At 33.8% G+C, this 21,789-nt stretch overlaps 1 protein-coding gene across 2 annotated transcripts in view; it reads right to left on the bottom strand.

Moving 5' to 3' along the window:
• LOC111049351 (protein charybde) overlaps positions 1 to 21,789 on the bottom strand; it is a 56,466-nt gene that overhangs the window by 17,476 nt on the left and 17,201 nt on the right. Inside the window, exon 1 of one of the 2 annotated variants that reach the window (XM_022335396.2) lies at positions 18,191 to 18,274. The exons of the other annotated variant lie outside the window; for it this stretch is intronic. The gene's annotated coding sequence lies outside the window, so the exon portion shown is untranslated. Of the gene's footprint in view, positions 1 to 18,190; positions 18,275 to 21,789 lie in introns of those variants that run through there. 2 annotated transcript variants of the gene reach the window in all.

The raw sequence follows: 21,789 nt of genomic DNA, 5'->3' as shown, positions 1-21,789 counted from the left end.
GTAAATTACACCACAAAATTTGCTGTTTTATGAGGAGAGAACTAATAACTCATAAGTTGTAGCTGATTGCAAATAAAGTATCGGTTTTTATAAAAGTTTTTCTTTATATGAAAGTAGCATATCTAAATGACATTAACTTATACCAAAAGACTAGTAGATTATGCCATTAAGCCTGGGAGGAAGCTCGAACAGAAGTAGATGATCTCCTATGATTCCTGCCCAATGTTTACTGAAAACTGATGTTGGTGGAAGATTAGGATTGATTGCATGAGGATTCTTAGCTGCTCAAATATGTTGTTATGGACGTTAACGATATCTGTTCTTGTAAAGTGTGCCTCGTCGTAAATATCGGTGTGTAAAAAGTTTGGTAAACAAGTTTACTCAAAACCATCGGCAAATACCAGCACGGGGAATACAGTCTCGTGGCAATAGAGTATGAACTTTCTGGAGGTGGTATGGATGCAATTGTTGCTCTTTTAGTATCCTCCAAAAAATAGATTGATTGACATTAAACTGCACTGACAATTCTCTCGTGCTCTTCTCTGAATGTTCATAAATTTTCATTAAGAACTTGTTCTTCTAACTCAACAGTCATAGTAGATCGAGGTGTGCCTGCATAAATGTGCTCTTTGGGATATCAAAGAATCTGTTTCAGACAGACGTTGATGAATAGTGGCCAAAAACCTTGAACTTGGACATACTCAGTTGGGAAAGTTCTCTTGATACAAACGTCTTGCTTCAGTACTATTACAGTAGTGTCCATTCCATACATTAAATGCTTGTCAGCTAATTCGGAGTATGAATAATGTCTAAAATTACCTGCCATTTTTTAAAAAGTTAACACTTAACACAGAAGCAAAGTGAAATGGTTTACAAATACTGGTTAATAGATTAAACAAAAACACAGCGCGGTTACAGTAGGTCTAACTTACAGTTTGTTTTTTGTTCAACAGTGAGCTAAAATATTTCTGAAAATAATTTCCAGATGATAATTTCTTTTAAATATTTCTTATTTAAAACAAAATAAATCCTGTTTTGGAACAGCTGTTATTAAAATCCATGTTTTATTTGCAATCAGCTAACACCTATGAGTTATTAGTTCTCATCCTCATAAAACAGCAAATTTTTGTGGTTTAATGTTCTACATAAGAACACATTTTATTAAACTTTTATTTAAATTTAGTTTACACAGCTTACTTCATTCTTTTCAGAATTAAATTCTCTACAATTTTTATTGCGAAAAATTATTTGTTTACTGGTCATTAAAGAAAGTTATTGGACATCAAACGTAGGAGTCTGTTTTTTTCTACTTAGATTTTTTGCATATTTTATTTTTTCTCAAAAACTACTCTCACTGCAGCTTCCAGACTAGTTTTATTCAATTTTTCAGATATTTTACCATATGAATCCAGCATAAGTTCTTCAAAAACTAGTGCCCAAACAATTGAGCATTGGTGTATTTCACCAGAGGAACTGAATTCCGAGCGAAATCTTTCTCCCTGTATAGCTCGCTAATGAAGCGTTTATGGATATATGTTATAAGAACTTTTTTCTTATTTTTACCTCTACTATCACGTATTAAATTATTTTAACCATAATTATGAATCACCCTATATATATTATATATATATATATATATATATATTATATATATATATATATAAATCTCAGTACTCTTTTAGATTATTTCCTCCAACATTTTCGGACACTAATACCATTTTCAATATTTAATCTAATTCGGCAGATTAAAATTGCAAAATGTGAGCATTGTTCCACGCAGAGACTGTGAGGGTAAACAAGAACTGATGGTCGTCTCAATTGATAAATTGTTGATACTAATTATCCACGATGCTCTCCTTGCTACAATAAGTAGTTCAATAAAATAACAGCAGCTCATTGTTGTGTAAGATACCGTTTGTAATCTACCAACTGATAAATTATTATCACAATACACAATAATAAAATATCACATACATCAAACTCTATCCACATAAACACTTGCATTTTTGGGTTTTGGATAAAATGGTTATAATTACAGAAAAATTTATATTCTTAAATCATTGTGTTGAGTAAGTATTCAAGTACATTTATGTTGAATTGAATTTCTAAAAAATATGATTTACCATATTTACCTATGCTTATTGCAATCTGATGATATCGCGCAATGTAAGTTTTCAATTCATAAATGCATTTTCAAGTGTAATGATTCATATTTTTTTTTTCATTTCTTTTCAACCGAGAAACATTTTTTAGTAAATATATCTGTGAATTTTTTTATTAATATAGAAGTGTTTACATAGCTCAAGTAAGTTCTTATCAAAATCAAAATTAGGGAGAGGAAACAGTTTTGGGTTATCTTGATGATTCTCTCCCACTCATTTGATGTTGTGATTGTGTAAATGAATGTACGAGTATTCAATTTTAATTAAATTCCCACGTTTTCCTGTTGTTTAAATACTTTTCTGTCAGTATAAAAGATAATCTATAATATAATGAAGAAAATAACTGGCTTACAAGCGTACGAGATGGGAAATTCACGAATCACGCATCATCGTCGAAACTACTCAACTGATTGATTTGAAATTTTGCGAATAGATTCTTAATTCACCGAGGATGGTTATAGGTCTATTTTGAATTCTTCAAGATTTCATTACTCCAAGTTTTCAGTTTGACAAATTTATAATTAAATCCTTGCGGAGCACGGGTTACCTGCTAGCACTCTCACCGAAAGATGAATTCCCTAACATTTCTAGAAATATGAGGTCTCAGAGACCAATATAATATACTTGATTACATTAGCTGCGTGTTTTTTTCTCGTCTTTGTGGAGAACATAATGGGGCTCATCAACCAATTGCTCCAGCAGCTACATCATTTACAAACGTTAATCAGTGTTACAATCTGTACAATTTTCATTCCTGTTTGGCAAAATAAAATCTGGATCCACATCGGAATTGTCTATTTCATTTTCAATATTTTCATCACTGGACACTTCATCAGCACCAAAAAGCATTATTGTTGTTTACCTGGTGTTCTGTTAGTTAGGATTTGGAACACTTATTGGTGGAGGAAAAGTCATTTTTTTTGTAGGTTCATCTATTGATGTAATTGGCCCCATCCAATTTGTTAGAAACAATTTAAATATACTATAAATAATAAATATTGAATGTTAAATATTACAAAGTTCAAAAATAACAGCAAGTTCAAAATGGATCGGAGTAAAATCACCAACATTACACCAGAGATCCGGTCTAGCAGACCACATAGGTTTCAGAAAAATGACTTTTAATCACGAGGACACGGCTTTGACTGATTGTAAACTGTTTTGTCTGTGCAAGAAAAGGTTTGGAGGAAGGTATTATGAATGACAGATCCGTCTGGCGCACAGGGATGCCACAAAACAACAATTAAAACTAGCATGGTGTATGTGAGACCGATCTTTCGGTTAAAGTGCTAGTATTATATTTGAATATAATAATGATAATGGTAATAATGGTAATTTGAATTGTTTAATGATAATAAATATTTGTAATCAACATAAGCATACTTCTTCCTACGCCTTACTTATAGATCTTAAGTGTAGATGTATCATCTTCCTGAGAATATAGAATGTAATTACATTCTATTTTCACTGAGTTCTATACTATTAAATATTGTGGAGTTAGCATTTTCATCAAAGGGATGATTCATTGCCTTGGATAGATTGATTAATTCTATTACAGCTACTCATCATAAATTGATATTGGCATTGTTTTAAACAAGCACAGTGTTCAAAGAATAGAACCTGTCTTTTGTAAATTGTTATGAGTAAAATTATGAATCACAAAAATAGAAAGAAAGGAGAAACATTTTATGAGAGTGTAATGGATTTCGTGACTAATGACAATTGATATTACAATAAAAATTGATGAGCAATATAGTAAATGAAACAATTGATAGACAATAAAATGAATGAAATCCGATCTTAAAATTTGAATGAACAGCCCATAATAATAGTTTCATTCAATTGATACGCTTACAAATCACAACGTTGTGAATCATGCGATCAATTTATTGGAAAATTATCATAAAATGACTTGAAACCTGATTCCTACCATAACCTACAGCTATCGGTGCCCCATTATAAAAGTAGAAGGGTTCTGAGGTCTATAGACTATATTATTAGAAATCATGAAGGAATTATTGCAGGGTTGATTGTATTTCACATACACTAAAACAGTCACACCATAGAATAAACAATCTAGACTGTTTATTCTATGTTATACCCACAGAATGATCTATATAATTATGATCCAAGTAAGATGAAAAGTACCAAGTCTTAAGAAAAGTCTGAATAAATATATTGTGAAATATTCTATTGACAAAAAAGAAATAAAAACTTGGAAATCTATATAATAAGAGAGAGTAGAGTTGTGTTTGTTCGTGTGTTCGTTTGTTCGCATCAAAACATGTCAACTACTTGTAGCTTGCATACCGGAAAAACGGGAATGATTTAGATCTCCAAATTTTGCACATAGATTCTAAAAATATCAATCTCGTGCACCTGGAAGCCCAAATTCTAATTTTCCTTCTTTGATTTTTCAGAATTAATGTTTAAAATTCATTAATGGTACATTCGATTTCATTAAAAAATCACCAAATCATATGGTCGAAATTAAAAAAGAACATATGTTTCTATATTGCTTTCTACCTGAAAAACATAGTTTTGAAACTTTGTTATCCTGATGCACTGTTTAGGCCTACACGTGGCATGGATTATTAATTTTTCAGCTAGAACAATTTTTGAGACAAAGTGCTAAATAAACGTCTACAGTTTCATCAATGCTGTATCGGCAATATGAAAACGTATGCAGTTAATATGTTTTTGAATGAAGGTGTTGTTATTTACATAAAGAAATTATATTCAACCATTTTTATTTAATTAAAGTTTCAAAATTATTCGAGCCCTGATAGAATGACTGACTCACTGTACAATCAGTCGAAAATTTTAATATTGGAATGAGGGGTATTATTTTTACTTTCCTTGCCCTATTACCATATGTAAGGAAAAAATTTAAGGTACCCCAATTTCTATATTTCTATACGTTTCAAGGTCCCCTGATTCCAAAAAAGTGTTTCTTGGGTATTGGTCTGTGTGTGTGTGTGTGTGTGGTGTGTGTGTGTGTGTGTGTGTGTGGTGTGTGTGTGTGTGGTGTGTGTGTGTGTGGTGTGTGTGTGTGTGTGTGTGTGTGTGTGTGTGTGTGTGTGTGTGTGTGTGTGGTGTGTGTGTGTGTGTGGTGTGTGTGTGTGTGTGTGTGTGTGTGTTGGAACAAGGTATAATACGGGGAGACAATCAAGTATACACAGTTCATTAAGGGGAGGTGTGTACACTACGGGGAGACCCCGTATTGTCAATGCTCAATTTTAGTGGAAATCACTTCTACATGCTTGAAACCATGTAAAAACTGTAACATCTTAAATCTGGGTAGATGAAAAACCCTAACAGAAATAGTAATAGGTCTAAAAATAAAGTAATTGGCTAATATCGCCAAGCAGATAATAATCAAGATAAGATAGCATCAGCTTGTTCTGGCTAAATGGTACAAGAACTTAAAAAGGATTTGAAGAAAGTTTACTACTCATAAATATATTATTTATAAAATATTTGAAGATTGAGGTTATGTAGATATATTCACAGATCGGTGACCTAGAGATCGATCAAAGCGAAGAACGTAGAATCTGACCAAAACCCCTTGGCAGAGCTTTATTGCAATCAGACGGTGTGCAATGTGAGAAAACACCCGTCCACGTGGCTAATTATTAGTTAGCATGGAATTAATATTAATATATATAATATTAACTAGCATGCAAAGAGCATAAATATAAAACCAAATAAAAATAATTTAATGTATTCAGGAAATAAGAGTTACCAGGCGCATGAATACCTAATAAAAATTTGCATGCACCAATAGTAAAACGGCAGTTATAGGCGGCAACTGTAGGCCGATTCAAAATATTTATATATATTTATATAATTGTAGTAGATTTCGTGTAAAAATTTGTGTAATCTATGTTATCAATATGGCTCGAATGCAAAGAAATTATTAATCATATAATCTAAGCAATATTTTGGCATTCTTTGTAAGATCTATTTGAATTTAATGGCGGAGGATTGAGATATTTAAATTTTATGCTAATTTGAAAGTCGGAAAGAGGATCTGTGAAAAACTGGAGAAGGAAGAACCAGCACTCGCCAGCCAGATGCCACCATAAGAGGACCCCAAATATTTTAGAGCGAAGTACCTTACTAATAATTTTGTAAAAATTAAAGTTAAAGTAAATTATTAAATTTCTTAAAAGACTTCGTGATGCTATTGTGAAGCAGAAGTCATTTTTTCATTTTTATTAAATTTATAACCCCTTGGAGGAGACGATTCCGGCTACCATATTCCCGGACCACATGGAGTTGGATCGACATCGGCGGCTTATAAGAAGATTTTCGACACGTGAGTGATTTAAAATTGAATTTAGTGATGGGCGCCCTAGTGCTTCGAAATAATCTGATGATCAAAGCTAGCTAGCCGAAAGGGTTATTATAAATTGAGAAATTAATAAGAGTAATACTTGCGCAAGTAAAATTAGTATTAAAGGTATTTAATTGAAAGAAAAATATAGATCAATATTTTAGAAATTTCTATTTAATCAAAGAAGTACGAAATCTAGGCTATTAAAACATATGCATATAATATTTAATTTTTTGCAATACAATTTGCGATAATTTATTATAGTTCTAATTCACTAGATGAATGGCTCTACCTATTCCGTCAGGTGCCGAATCTTGCACCCTGAGATAAAATATATATCGATACAAATAAATCTACTAAATACTAGAGATTTTAATATATAGATATATTTGGATTATTAGTGGCTAATTTATCAAGCTGATCTTAGAGCACATATTATGATTGAATTATCCAAGCAGACAAGTATTAGCAAGTACATGTCACAGCTACATGCCAAAGAATGCATATGATTTCAAGATAAAGGCACATGGTAATGATTCGTGCCATAAATCTAGAATATAAAGTTAGCCTGTGATATTTTTATTGATTTCAAATATTGTTCTATTTTTATATTATATTTTTATCGCTCTATATATATTTTTTGCCTCGACTGATCTTTGCATTATTTATGTAATATATGTGTAAAATTTTTATGGTGTGCAATTCATTTTATATTCCTCATCTCTATAGTATAAGTATCATTTATATATATATATTTATTATTATTGAATTACAAGAGTTATTGGAGAAGCCCATATCTAGGCCTATCAAGATTTTTTAAGACTGAATACTATTAGAAAACCACGCCCTAATTATATTAAATCTCATGCTTTACCGACTGATGCCAAGCAGGAGGCTAATCGTTATTTTTATATAAAGAATAACGTGACAAAACGTATTAAAAAAAAATCTCCCCATTTTGTTAGAACTCTACCTAATTGGTATACACTCCAGTTCCCAAAATTGTCACCACGTTGTGCTACGATCGCTAATACACACTCACACAAAACTCATTTACGAATTGAGCATACAATGCGGGGTACTCGCATATCCCTGCAAATCCCCATCGTCTCCTCCACTGTTCGAAGCAACTGGTTTTGTTATGGTATTTGCCGTGAATTCATGATTCAGCAGCTCATTCTCTGTTTCGTTCAGACTCATAGATTCACCGCTTAGCTAATTCATAGTTCATTTTTCTGTTTAGTCCACTTGAGACATGCTTGCAGAATGTATTGTAGTACTGATTTTTTAGTTATTTGGTACAAGTAGTCTGTTAATGATTCTTCACGAAAAAATTCCCTCCGAAAACCCCACAGTCTTAAAAAATACCTTTCATTCTTCATATAACTCAAAAACCATTCATAGTGAAAAAGTCCAGAAACTTTTTCAAGAGCACAAAATCCTCTTCAATTCAACACCAAATCAGGTTCATCACAATCAATGGTGACTGAGACATGATTCTTGAAAACACAATTTCCCAAGAATTTCCCGCATTGAATTTGGGCTATTGCTGGTGATGGGAATGAGAGGTTTGCTTAGATTCAAGGATAGCACGTCATTAAGTTTATATTCTTGAACAAGCTTCACTGAGAATTCACTTACTGATTTACAGGAAAGGGTGTCTCTAACATTGGTAACCTAACATTGAATCTCAAACCAGGATAGGCTATGATGAAATAAAATTTGTTTCTTTGTTTCTCCCCATATTGCCATTTTCTCCTGTGTCTGCCAATATCCTTGCAAAAAATTTCTTGTAAACCTTATATTGAATATTTTACTTGTGTATGGCATGCTCACTTCGTGTGAAAATACGTTGCTCCGGGGAAAAGATTAAGTAATCATACCCCGCTCAAAAAAATCGTAGTCACGAGTTGTCAGATAGGGAGGCTGACCGCGCTGGCTACCGCGAAGAATCAAGGCATTCCAGAATGATTTCTCTTGGAGAAAATAAATAATGAGGAATCAGAGTTGATTGAGCAGTGTGTCCTTCTAGTTCATATTATTAAATAATCTAATTTGGGTTGCTGAAAGTTTCTCAGCAATGCAACATAAAATGGAGTACGGTATTCTATCACTATCAGAAAGCTCATGATGTAGCAGTTCCAGAATCTCTATTTTTTCTAATAAGCACAAATAGCAAAAACGCAATGTTGACCAGGGGTTCCCAAAAAATGTTCCCACGGACCTCCTCACCTACCAGCAATAATGTCGAGGACTACCTCGAAATTAAGAGTTGGGAGGCACTGTGAAACGTCACTTTCTTAAATCCCAGTACTAAGTAGTTTATATCCATAGATGAAATGTTTATCTAAATGTAATTAATGTATTATTATAATCAGCCAAATTATTCGTTTAGAATTTTCAGTTTATATATTGTATTTATCCTAGCTTCGATATTAATCTTGAACAGAAATCAAGAGAAAGAAAAAGCTAAGAAACTTGTCCTGTCAAGATGAAAAAAATAAGTTAGTGCATGTATCCAGGTTTTATTCAAATACTGTAGAAATGGACAGTTGTAAAATTGGTCAGAATACTTTAAGTGGAGTTGTAATATACATTGAATTAGAGAACAAGCACCTGTCAGGCAGTTTTAGTTTATTACTTTGGTATTCCAATACCTCGATTCAATCGATCTTGGCCGGAATAGAGTCTGTTCCACAAGTAAAAGATTGGTTATTCGCAGCTTAACTAATGAGAGATTTGATATGATAGACTATCATTTCCATATAAGTCATTCGAGAATCTTTGATAATGCATTATTTGTATGGAACCAGGTATAATCTAGTGCCACTTGTGGGTAGGCTGAAGAGGGCATACCGACGACACAGATTGAGATAAGTTGAGAAGAATAATAATGCGTTATTCATATAGCAGAGGCTGCAAATCAATTTAGGGCTGTTCAGAGTTTCATAAATTCCCGTGAACGCAAATCAGGTGAATTGGACCATAGTTTTGCAACTGCAGATGAGATCAATATCAACAATATAATAATACATAATCAATTCAAATGAATCTTTATTCACATGATACATGAATGAAACAATTAAAAAAACAATCATAATAAATAAAAAGAAAATTTCTCAATAATTATTTTCCAATAGTACAATTATGAAATTATCACAATAATAAACCATAAGAGACGTTTTTGTGTTGACTTAGTTCAGGACATCACTGATGGCTTTTCTGATGAGATGACTGAATTCTTAGCTACTCTTTAGAGGATTCCACTCTTCTTGAGAAGCATTTTGTATGGATTAATATGAATGGATAATTATTATACAAATGAGTCGTCTCTTTATTATTGTAATACTTTCATAATTATTATTTTAGTATTGGAAACTAGTTATTGAGGAATTTTTTTTTTATATATTAGTAGCCGTCAGGCTCGCTTCGCTCGCCATATCCGTCTAGCCAGGAGCCCCGACTAGATCGTCCAAGAATGAGATCAGCGGGCTCGCTTCGCTCGCCTGCATTTTTCATTTGAGCATGCTTCATTCCATCAGAAAGTCACAGTACTGAGAAAACGCAGAAAAACGCTGGAGAAACGCAGATTTTGGGCGTATCTTTGGAAATTTTTCTAAATCCGTTCTTAGTGAGCCTCTAAAGGGCCACCTAAACATACCTACCAAATTTGAACGTTTTTGGTCCGGTAGATTTTCAGTTCTGCGAGTGAGTGAGTGAGTGCCATTTCGCTTTTATATGTATTAAAGATATTTAAGATAGAAATAATAGAATTTAGATAGAGGAATTATAAAGATAATTGTTTTTTTAATTGTTTCTTTTTTGTATCATGTGAATAAGGATTTATTTGATTTGATTATGTGTTATTATATTGTTGATATTGATATGTGAGCTGACGCTCTTGTAACATTTTGCCAATGCTATTTTGAATTTTGATTTTCCTTAATGTTTGATGGGGTTAAATATTGACCAAAATTAGATCACATCAACGGACTGCACCTACCACAATTCTGATTGAAACATTCAGTTGATTGATTATAACCACATAATCGGTTATGTCAGCTTGTACTTTAATTTTTTTGTTCACATAAAACTGGAATAAATGAGAGATTCTTGTATGCATACGGTAGCTTCTTTGTGAGTTATCAACCAATTTAGTTTTATAGATCTCCATGTGAATAAGATGTCAATTCTAAAGTGTTAAAAATTAATCAGGACAATAGGTAGGCTCATAAAAGAACCAATTTTTGATAGTTCTATATTTATAGGTATATGATTCTTCAATGCGAAGCTTTTAATTTCCATGTCATGAATTAATTGATGAGCCTTCTCGATAATCACTGTCACAATTTTATATGTTTTCAAAAAAGAAGCATATTTTATATTATTCAGTACTCAACTGAACAGTATTATCTCTAATTGCTTACATCTGTACGCAAGATACGCAACGAAAGGTCATACAATCTCGAAATTTGAAAAAAAATGATAATATTCTGAGGGACATGAGGGACGTGCGTGTGCGTGACTCGACTTGTGCGTGAGTAATGAGTGAAAGGGATGATGATGAGAGATGACGACTACTTTTTAGGTAGTCGGGACCGACGACTTATCGTCTCCTACTAAAAACGGAGTGGCCGTATCCATGTGATTGTGCTGTGGTCGAAAAATCTTGCCTCGGTCAAGATCAAACTCGGGTCTCTTGATTGTCAGACCGGTGTGTAATCACTTAATCTAATGAGCCAATCGAGTTCTCGATCTCTTATATAGATTGAGGAAGAAGCCTATTGATTTGTAACATTGATAAAAAGTTATAACAAAATAAAACTTCTCTTCTTCTTAAGGCAAGTTCAGTGTTATCAATCTGAATAACTTCATTGTTGTTATCTAGGTCACAGCTGATATTATAAATATGCATTTTTCAGTCGAGTAGGCGTTAGAGTAGCGGTTTGCGGTCTTGGCTGTTGCGAGAGGAGATCTTCACATATGAATAAAAAATTGGGAGAGGGCTGGAAACGATCTTGATTCAATTGATATCATTCAGAATGATTTACTATGTCATGCCAACAAATGAGATTATTTTGATCAAGTCGATTAAAATTTCTAGATAATATTTCTCGTGAGATAAGCTGATTGATTCAACAGCTGAACATAATTCTGTCTCTCTCCCACACAAGCATCTTCTGTTATCCACAAACGACGAAATTATCATCTGTTTTTCCCAGGATGAATGATTATTATCCTTTTCATATCCTTTTCGAGTTTTCGCAGGGATGAGACCTAGTGTAATCAAATTTTTAAATCATAAACCTACTATGTTCTAAATTTCGTGAAAATCGTTAGAGACGTTTCCGAGATCCGTTGGACATACTTAACCATATAACCATATAACCATATACAGAAATTGCTTAATATAATTTGGATATGAATACCCATAGAAATATATACAGAAGAAATTGCTCGCTCAATATAATACGATATGTTTATATTCATGTTCCGCATCCATAGCGAAACACAGCAATAAATTTTCATGAAATTTGACAGGTATGTTCATTTTTGAATTTCGCGTCGACGTATACATAAGGTTTTTTGAAATTCTGCATTTTAAGGATAATATAAAAGGAAAAGGAGTCTCTTTTGAACGCCAATATTACCATCGCCAATTATTAATATCTCGATGTAACTTGGTAAAAAATCAGCTGTCATGTGGACTATTAATTGCAGGCAATGAGGCATGTAATTGATAACAAGAAGTACCATATTATTTACTCCCGACTTTTCTCTGCTTCAACTCGGTAAGCTTTTGATGATAGTAGCATATTTTTTACAACAAATTATTTTATAGAAGAGTTTTCTCCTTGATTTGCAATGAATAAATATTGATAATAAAAAATAGTATCATGGTCATTGGTGTTGACCATGAGTGTTGACATGAGTATTGGAGTGATGACAGCGAGTATCAATATAAATTTTCAATACAAAAACTAATAAATAATAATAAAATGAATGATGTTTCAATTAATATTTATACTTGATCAACATGAAATTAATCAGTATGTATATGTATAAATACATTTCATGTATTTTTTGCATATAACATTCTTTTGAACAGGGTACATTATTTTTAATTTTTATGTGAATAATATTTACAATAGTTTCGCATCAAAGTATTTTATTGTAATTAGTCATGATCATTTTCTATCATTTTATCCTTTGCTATTTTTATCTTCTCAGATTTCTTGATCACTTCAATCTTTTGATAAATGGATGCACATTTGGTAATTCCATTGAGTGTTTGATTTAATCTGAAGTAATAAAATCTTGAACTTGGCATTCAAGGCTCAAAAATAGCCCAACATATCCTTACAGCAGACTTCCCACAAAAGTTTTACATCATAATAATTTAGTTATTGTAATGAAGTATGATTTTTATATCATATTTTCAACTTTTTACTCTATTTTATAATATTGTCTCTCACTTCCAATCTCCTGATGAATGGATACATTCATTCGATAACAACATAGACATTAATTCTTCTGTCAACATAGGTGATCATGTTAGGGGAAGGGTCAAGCTACTGAGAAGTCATGGTGCGGGGGGGGAAGTGAACAAGGCCGTTGTGTTCTTCTTAGGCGCCCAAGGCAAAAGTTTTGTTGATCATAACACACAAGAAATGATTTGTGAGGGTGATTGAACTTGGTATAGAGTGGTTCGAAAGTTGTCCCACCAAAATTGTCAAAAACATTGACTCATATACAGAGAGGTCTCGTGGGTGAGGTGACCGAGGTGGTCACCTTGGGCGCCGCAGCCTGGGGGGCGCCTCGGCGTCATAAAAGAAAACTGCATTTTTGCCCGATTTAATATTTGAACAGCTTGTGTTAGTGAATTATCTCTAATCTTCTTCTAAGTAATAAATATACTTTTCACTGATTGTTCGTTCGTCTGACGCCTGTGTACAATGTGTGTGGACGTAGTTGATTGTGCCGAATACATTGTGTTGTGTTTTGACTGTCAGAAAGAGCCTGGTGTCTTTCATTATAATTATTATCTGCTTAGTAGGTCAATGTAAATAGTAAGTTAGAGATTACTGTAGTATTTGTTGTCTAAAGCGATTTCTTTGGAAACAGGAGGGTGTGATGTTTGCTGTTATTATGTTCTGTACTCATTATCATGTTCATGTACGGTACTCAAGCAGAGGCACCAGAAAATTCTCCGAATTTGAAAATAATCTATTGTTTTAACACTTCTCTCCTTCTAAACATTTTTATCCCCTCCAATTTGCTCATAGTGAGCGAAGTGTTGAGTTTAATTTAAAAAGTCAAACAGCAAATACATTTGTATATTAACAAACTTGTGGGTTGCACTTGCATTAATAATTTCCTAACGATTCCCGTGACTAGTGCAGTGACTAGTGCAAAACATAGTTTTGGCAAACTCCAACCTATTAAAATGTATTTTGCGCTTTACAATGGCACAAGAAAGGCACAATTCACTCCCAATACTGTCGATTGGAAATGAAATTGTGAAGAGACTGGACTTTGGAGAAAATTTAAAAACCTTAGTTTTGGCCAAATCAAGGAGAATACATTTTTGTGTTTAAGTGTTGAGTTTTAATGTTTAGTTCCTATTGAAAAGGCAAGACAATTAATATACATCCTAAAACGAAATATCACAGTGACAAAGACGCAAAACCGCTGACTGTATATGAATAATTGAGCTCAACCCAAATTGAATGGATTACCGAATAATAACAATGGAGAGGAAGCCAGAGATTCGCTGCTGTACTGAAGACCATTACTGTCCTGCCCCAGTTATTTCATAAGTCAAACGAAATCAGAATCATTCATTGTCCTAATGTCGTTACAAAAATACAATTTGTTTAACAACATCAAATACAATTACAGTTATAAATAATAAATTATAAGATCAATATGAAACATATAAATTACTATAGGTAGTAACTGAATTAAAAACAATAAAATTTCCTATACGCCCATGGTACTGTTATGACAGTAAACTTGAGAATTTAACAATTTTAACAGGAAAAGGTGTATAAACTATGCTTTTCCAAAAACTTGACTTCCAAAAATTATTCTATAGAGATAATATTATATTGATTCAATTAACAGTACACGTTCTTGAACGGTCTACTGTTACATGGATAGTGAATCTCCAATGTTACTGTACAACTTGCCATGCTAATCGCGTTTCTCTGACCATCTTAAGCCTGTAAACATCACATCAAAAAGTTCCCATCTTTTTGCGCCACTCTGTATTCCATATTTCTAGATTGTCCTTCCATATCTTGCATATGGAAGGGAATACAGTCGATTTGAAGGAGACTCTCCAAGTCCTCAATAAAGTGAATTAAGTCTAGAAAGATCATTCCAGCAATTTTATTCAATTCAATTCAATTATTTAGAACTTCATAATCAATTAATTAAACGCTCTTATTTGATATTATTCCGAATCATCCAATTGATTTTATCGACTTGTGAAAAAAATATTCACTCTCATTTGAATAAGACGCTTTAGGCGGCCCTGCAAATTTAAATCTTAGCCTAGCGAAATAAGTGTTGCAGACAAAAATTGTGTTAAGAGCTGAGTTTCTCCTCACTTTGTAAGTTAAAATTAACACACAATTTCTCCCCGGATTGTGAGTTGGGAGTGTACACACCATTTCTCCCCGGTTTGTGCAGTGAAAGTGTACACACATTCTCCCCATTTTGTAGGTTTAATGTGTAATATTTTTTCCAAGTTAACAGAAAAAAAATGTTACTATTGTATTTAGAACATCTGAATATACCTTCTGAATCAAAAATTGAATCTCTAACATGTGTGTAAATGTGTGTAAACCAGCCTCCCCGCATTGTATGTTCATTTCTCACCTCCCCGTTTGTGGCCTTGTTCCAGTATGTGTGTGTGTGTGTGTGTGTGTGTGTGTGTGTTGTGTGTGTGTGTGTGGTGTTGTGTGTGTGTGTGTGTGTGTGTGGTGTGTGGTGTGTGTGTGTGTGTGTGTGTGTGTGTGTGTGTTGTGGTGTGTGTGTGGTGTGTGTGTGTGTGTGTGTGTGTGTGTGTGTTGTGTGTGTGTGTGTGTGGTGTGTGTGTGTGTGTGTGTGTGTGTGTGTGTGTGGTGTGTGTGTGGTGTGTGTGTGTGTGTGTGTGTGTGTGTGTGTGTGGTGTGTGTGTGTGTGGTGTGTTGTGTGTGTGTGTGTGTGTGTGTGTGTGGTGTGTGTGTGTGTGTGTGTGTGTGTGTGTGTGTGTGTGTTGTGTGTGTTGTGTGGTGTGTGTGTGGTGTGTGTGTGTGTGTGTGTGTGTGTGTGTGTGTGTGTGTGGTGTGTGTGTGTGTGTGTGTGTGTGGTGTGTGTTGTGTGTGTGTGTGGTGTGTGTGGTGTGTGTGTGTGTGTGTGTGTGGTGTGTGTGTGTGTGGTGTGTGTGTGTGGTGTGTGTGTGTGTGTGTGGTGTGTGTGTGTGTGTGTGTGTGTGTGTGTGTTGTGTGTGTGGTGTGTGTGTGTGTGTGTGGTGTGTGTGTGGTGTGTGTGTGTGTGTGTGTGTGTGTGTGTGTGTGTGTGGTGTGGTGTGTGTGGGTGTGTGGTGTGGTGTGTGTGTGTGTGTGTGTGTGTGTGTGTGTGTGTGTGTGGTGTGTGTGTGTGTGTGTGTGTGTGTGTGTGGTGTGTGTGTGTGTGTGTGGTGTTGTGTGTGTGGTGTGTGTGTGTGTGTGAACATGGGGCTCCGCCCCATCTATGCAAAGTTTGATCTTAGATTCTCAATTAGCAGCCTTCATATACAATTTAAACAAAAAGATTCAAGTGGAAATAATTGAACATGAAAATTTCTACAATTAATGTTCAGTAACATTTTCACCTAAAATTGAAAATAAGCTCGAAATTCGAGAAAATAAGATTATTTAATTGCAAACTGTTGGCAACTGTTGATTCTATTAAATCATTCACTATGAAGAGATAGCTGACTTCGTGTGTCTGCAGCGCTTTTGTCCTGTCACCAGCTGGCTCAGATCTTAGAAAAGTAGACTTGAGATGCGAGGGAACACTAGCGTCAGGTGATAAATTTTCATAACGGCAAGGAAAGTTGTGTGAGTGCGCCACACCAGATTTTTTGGCAAGCTGAGCAAAAAAATAAGGTCATATGCACCTTTTCGTTATATCTTCAAATGAAAAATGAGTTTTGTGGGCTGTCAAAACTCCCTCTGGAAGGGAAACTATTCAACTTATTCTATCTTTTAGTAAAATAACAATGATCATCCATCCATGTATCATCTTCTATACTATAATAAAGGAAAGAACTGGATTATAAACGTAGCCTATACAGATGTAAAGTATAGGGAAATTATGTTTGACGCATTATCACGTCAGAACTACTGGACTGATTAACTTGAAATTTTGCATATAGATTCCTGCTTAACCGAGAATGGTTATAGACCAATTTTAAATTCTTCAAGATTTGATTACATCAAGTTTTCAGTTTGTCAAGTTTTCAATTATTTGTCATGCTTCCAGTTTGTATGGAGGGCAGCAGAAGATTTCTCTTAAAAGGGAAATTAGAAGATAGGTATGATTGGGGATCCTCTTCGAATGATAAAAACAGGTTTTCCGTCACACCCAAATTTTTTCCGCCATTTTGAATCCAACTTCTTTTTTTTATTGAAAGGTGGTCATACTGATTTACTTGAAATGCAGCATATAAATTCTTAATCAACCGAGGATTCTTATAGGCCTATTTTGAATTCATCTAGATTTCATTACTTCAAGTTTTAAGAAAGACCCTTGTGTCGGGTTACCTGCTAGTACATAATAAAAGCAATACAAATTTGACAACATGGGAAAATACTATTACAAAATAAAATGAAATGCCAATTGAGTATTTGCATCTCGAGGTACTAGACCTGTTTGAGATTGTAATATAAAAATTGATTGCAAAACTAGCGCTAAAAAGTAGTTACTGAGGCCGACAGTCGCCTATGAAGTGATACATATTGAAAGAATGATCTAATATTTTATACATAGAGGAAAAATAAAATGCTACAATGTGAAAAATTAAGCATCCTTGCAAATTTTGTGATTCAAAATTTATATGCATTAAGAAGAATGCCAGCAGAAAGATCATTAAAAATGTATATTCATCACCCAACAGGAAACAGAGATGTGGGTAGGCCTTTGAAAAGATGGCTGTAACATTATATTCTGCATTATTTTATATTTTTACTTTACATTGAAAATCTTATAACAGCCGAAATGATAAAACTGATAGGATATTACTAGCGTTTGTGAGTCTGACCAGGCGTTATAGCCTAAACCTTGAATTTAAGTAGAAGAGAAGAAATTTATATTCTATTAAAATTATACTGTTTTCCTAAAAAAATAACAATATTTTTGTAATCATTTAACAATTTTTCTGACTAGGGTAGGCCTAATAATAATTGGTGATTAAAGAGGTCGATAATTTGTGAATAATAAATCATTCAGTATAATAAATAATAATTAATTTGTGAGAATTCGTTAATAGGGTTAACAGAGTTGAACAAATGATAAAGCTGGGTAGAATTCAATAACAAAATAACGGTGATGGTTTCTTGATCCATTCCGAGCTGCTTTGTTTTAATACACTTTTTTATGTATTTGAACACGACATGCAGTCAATTTATTAAGTAAATAATTAAAAACTTTTACTTACTGACTGAAGCACTTTCGACCGTATAGCGATCATTTTCAACAGTGCATACCGGAATAGTACTTTTTGTCATAGTCATTCGATTTCAGCTGTTTTACATCCATGAAATCAAGCCGGTAAACAGCTGATTGTAGAACAAATAAACATATGATTCTCATTACAGTATACTACATAAAATCATCTCTTTACAGTATAGTATGCTGTAATGAAAATCTCATGTTTTCTTTTTCTTAAAACAGCTGTTTACAGGCTTGATTTGATGCATGGAAAACAGCTGCAAATGAGTAAGTATGACAAAAATGTTTTGACAGGAAGATTTGTGGTGTTTATTATGACATTATCACATATCACATTGTGATCAAAAAGTTTGTTGGATTTGAAATTCAGCTGTTCATTTAGTACCTATGTTGTTACTGTCTAGGAGGATGGTGGCTTTATAAATTTCAAACTGGTCTGCTGTATTTAATTCATGTCCATTTCTTTTTACTTTCAGTATTGTGAGGTTGGTATCTATGCTTGTGTAGGAGTGCCCGGTTTCATTCAAATGTGTTGCATAAGCTGATTCTGTTTTGGTGTTCAGTGCGTTGATATGTTCTTTAAATCTTTGTTTGAATGATCGTCCACTTCTGTCAATATAGAATTTTTCACAATCGTTACATTTTAGTTTATATACCCCAGGGAGGTTGTGTTTGTCGGTGTTATCGGTGGTTTTGGGGGTGAGGGTAACCATTAGCTTATTTTTAGTTTTGAAAGCCACCTTGTAGCCTGCTTTTTTAAATATTCTGGCAATTTTATTGGATTGACTATTGATAAATGTTAGTGTTATGAAGTGTTTTCTCTCATTTGTTGGATTGGTTTTTTGCTTTTGTTTTTTGGTTTAGTTTGTCTATTATGTTTGAGTCATATCCATTACTCTGTGCTAGGTATTTTATTGTGTTGAGCTCATTTTTGTAGTTTTCTGGTGATAAGGGTATTTTGTTGAGTCTATGGAGCATGGATCTGAATGCTGCATGTTTGTGCTGTGTTGGGTGGTTGTAGGAGTTGTGGACTAGGGTTTCTGTTGTGGTTGGTTTCCTGTAAATGTTAAAGCTGAGTTTTTGGTCTGGATTTTTTGTGATTGATAGGTCGAGGAAGTTTATGGAGTTATTTTGTTCATACTCAGAAGTGAATTGTATTTTGTTGTTGATTTTGTTGATGTGTTTGCGGAGAACTTCACATTGTCTCTGGTTTCCCTTGCAGAGAATTATGATATCATCTACGTATCTATACCAGAAAGCTATCTTCTTTGATATTTCACTATTGAGGATGTGTTTGTTTTCAAAGTTTTAAACATATATTTCTGCAAGTAAACTACTAATTGGTGACCCCATGGGTAAACCTTCATATTGTAGATAGAACTTGCTGTCATAGGTGAAATAGTTTTGTTTGGTTATTGTCTGCAGGATTTCAATACTTTCATTAGTTTTTTCTATTGGTAAGCTACTTTTTGTAGGGAGGTCTCTGATTATGGATATAGTTTCATCGATTGGAATGTTGGTGTACATGTTTGTTATATCAAAGGATGCTAGGGTTGAGTTGAACGGAATGTGAGTGTCTTTCAGTTTTGAGATAAGTTCATCACTGTTTTTGAGGTGTGTCTTGTTGTTTAGATCAATTAATTTTCTAAGTGTATGGTCTAGGTGTTTTGCAAGTTTGTAGGCTGGTGCTTCGCGGTAGTTTACTATGGGTCGGATGGGAATGTTGGGTTTATGCAATTTTGGAAGTGTTTGTAGGGTCGGTGCTGATGGGTGGATTTGTTTGAGTGTTCTTTTTTCTGCTGCTGATATTAAATGTTTTGCATTGTTGATTGTTTTCTTTATGGTTACGTGGTATTCGTTTGTTGGGACTGATTTGAGTTGTTTTATGTTGTTTTTAATAATGAATTCCATGGTTTTTTGGTCAAGGTCTTTTTTGTTTATGTTTACGGTGGTGTTCCCCTTATCTGCTTTGACAAATTTCAAGTTGTTATCATTTGCTTTATTCTGTACATCTCTTATTATTTGGGCTTCATTGTTGAGGGAGTTTTTGGTTTGTGTTTTGATGCTTTTGATTACTTTTAATGTTTCATGTCTTAGTCCATCTTGAATTTGTGGTTCAGTATGATGTATGGATGTCTCTGTTTCAATAACTATTTGTTTCAATGTGCCATTATTGTATGTGTAGGATAGGTTGTGTTTGAGGCCTTTATCAAGAATATAAAGTTCTTTCTTTGTGAATTCTGTATTTGTTAGGTTTACAGTTCTTTTGTAGAATTCATGGTTGGATTCTATGATTGAGTGTGGAGGGGTTAGGTTAGCAATTTTCTTATTGTGTGTCTCTTCTATTTTTTTGGTTTTTTGTTTAATCCAGTGACGGGTTGTGATGGCTAATTCTTGGAAGAAGTCATGTCCATATGTGTTAGAGATTTCTAGGTGTAGTTACAAAAGTTTGGAGTTGAGCATTTCTTTTTGTTTGTATACGTCTTTGATGTTTTCTTTGATCATTATCTTTTCTGCTTTGGTTTTTGCTATTTTAGCAGGTCTGGAATCATTTTTGTCTGTAAAATGCATAATTTTCGAGTTATATGTGAGAAACCAAAAAATGGTACCTTTGAACCACCCCCACCCCCTTAGCACAGGGGGTATGGGTAGGGACTTTTGATATGTTTACCTACTCACTACCCTAAACAGAACTGCAGGGTCAAAAATTGTCTTCCAAACTTTTCCCTCTATAACATTTCGTTGACTGGGCTAAAAGTAGAGAATGATCTCTCTCAGCACTAGCTACTCTTGCTGGGAGCACAGTCAACACATGGAGAAGCAAATTTATGATAGGAAAAACGTCCTTGTCATATTTACTAGAGCTGTCACAAGAATTTACAGGTACATTAGTGTTTTCCTGCCAAATGTTTTCCCATTTTAAAATTTTCTCATTATCTGTTGCTGTGCTAGATTTCTTTAAAGTTCAACAGACTTAAAAATCTCGAAGACAAAGTTGCAAGTTCTTGTTGAGATCTTAATGTTTGGGAACCTAATGATATAACTGGTATTACATTCTGGAGGCCATATAATAGATTTGAATGATTTTTGTGAGAATCATAATTTAATATCTTCAAATATTGACTATATAAGGGGAATGTAGATAGATACTCGGTAATAAGAATCAATCTCAGTTACAGGTGGATTTAATCTATTCTTCTGACGGCATGCAATCCTGGGCATTTGAATATTTATCCCGAGATCATGTGCTAGTTTTGTACAATCCTCATATACACTCATAAACTCTAATTCAGATTTCTCTCTTCTCTTCTAAAGATTTGATAGTAGTAGTAGTAGTTTGAACATAAATTATGGCTAGATCTGAATTTACTGTTTCTTTTCTAAGGCATCAACTAAGAGGTGAGGTTAGAGGAAGAATGTCACTTAAACTTACCAGACTAACCATCAATTCACTTTCACATAATGCATAAATAAGAGAATCAGCTTTGTGAGTAGATACCAGTTCATTCCATTTGGAAATTATAGTTAGAAATTAAATTTGAACATTTTTTCAAGGCTGGTGCGGAACTGTGAATCTTAAGGTGC

Source organism: Nilaparvata lugens, chromosome 1, assembly GCF_014356525.2.
Source record: "Nilaparvata lugens isolate BPH chromosome 1, ASM1435652v1, whole genome shotgun sequence".
Lineage (NCBI taxonomy): Eukaryota > Metazoa > Arthropoda > Insecta > Hemiptera > Delphacidae > Nilaparvata > Nilaparvata lugens.
This window is presented reverse-complemented; position numbering and strand designations above follow the sequence as displayed.